General features: G+C 39.6%; 1 protein-coding gene across 1 annotated transcript in view; it reads left to right on the top strand.

Moving 5' to 3' along the window:
* Positions 1-1,480, top strand: part of QDPR (quinoid dihydropteridine reductase) — a gene marked incomplete at its 5' end in the record, with an annotated part of 14,636 nt that overhangs the window by 4,815 nt on the left and 8,341 nt on the right. The window lies entirely within an intron of this gene.

Raw genomic sequence — 1,480 nt, 5'->3', positions numbered from 1 at the left:
GGGAAATATGACCTTTTGGCCTTGAACACTAAATCAGATAACTTGCTTAATCCTTAGGACTCCCTTTTCAACCACTGCTATGTGAAAACCATTACTAACACAAATCATTGCTGAATTTTAAATTTTTTTCATTTATATTTTCTGCCTATATTCACATAATTCCTTTTTGCTGAAACTACAAGCCAACAAGTTTGGCGCACAGATTCTGATCATGTCAAGTACAGTACTGATGTCAAGCAGGTTGTATCCCTATTTGAGGAACTGCCTGATGTGCAAAAGATCTCTCTGAACAGTCTCTTTATGCCTTGGAGTTTTTCACCCAAGTACTAAATCCAGTCTTGTATACTTATATGATCAAAGCCTGTGGGAAAAGCTGCTTGTAGTCTGGTATTTATACAGTGTTGATGGCTATGAAGTTACAGGGAGTAAACAAACAAGAGTTGAAATCAAAAGTAGGCTTCTATATAACACTGCAGAACCCAACCCAGAGGTCATTGCAACAGATATCAAATATTTAAGAACAACATCTGTATTGTGGAGAAAAAAGCTATCAATGGCTGGCTTCACCCAGGTAATTGCCCATCCATGGATTAACCAGACGTCAACAATGACAGGTTGTGCGAGGCAGCACAGCTTTATTTTATTCAGTTTATCATTCAAACTAAATCCTGCACAAAGATTACATAGTGAACTAATATAGTTACAAAATTAAAAGAAAAATAAGAATCAGAGAAATTGAGTGATAGACGCAGGAGATTTTTCCCCTAACAATTGAAATGATCATTCCAAAAGGTAAGAGCTGCAGAAAGCTCTCTGTCACTAGTGACATTTGTGCAAAGGGACTAAGACATGAGTATGATGTGAGAGATGTAAGGGTGTCTGTGTCCCTGTCCATGTACTTGCTACAAAGTATCTTGGCTTTTATTCCATAGTAAGAAGCATTCACACAAGATGCTCTCCCAGGCTGGCTGTGAGGTGGTGAGGAAGCCAGTTTACATTGAGCAAAATACTACCCTGAGATGAAACTAACTAGGGGATCAAGTACATATTTGGTTTTCTAGTAGTTACTCCTCGCTTGTTAAGGGATACTTTTACCCCAGAAGGGAATGACTTGCATCAGCCTAAAGGTATAAATGATGTCTGCCTCACTGTAACTAAATTAAGTTATATTACTCTGGGCAAATGTGTAGTGTGCACTCAAGGCCTGTGACACTGATGGAAGCAAGTCCATAGATATTTTAAGAATTTAGGGCATTTTGAACAGAATCCAGAAGCTAATGGCAAACCAACAAAATACCCTGAGGTTGGGGGATGTGGTCAGACTTCTTATAGTGAGAAGTCTGGTAGTAGTACTGGACAGGTACTGAAGAGCAGGAACTGGAGGAAATCAAAGAGACAGGAGATGCAAAAGGCATGGGGAGAGAAGATGAAGGCCTAGCTGAGGGTTTTAGCTGATATAGGGGAAGGAGATGGTGTAGGG

This window comes from Alligator sinensis, unplaced genomic scaffold (assembly GCF_000455745.1).
Source record: "Alligator sinensis unplaced genomic scaffold, ASM45574v1 scaffold466_1, whole genome shotgun sequence".
NCBI classification, from domain to species: domain Eukaryota; kingdom Metazoa; phylum Chordata; order Crocodylia; family Alligatoridae; genus Alligator; species Alligator sinensis.
Note: the sequence above shows the minus strand (reverse complement) of the source record. Positions and strands in the feature narration are given on the sequence as shown.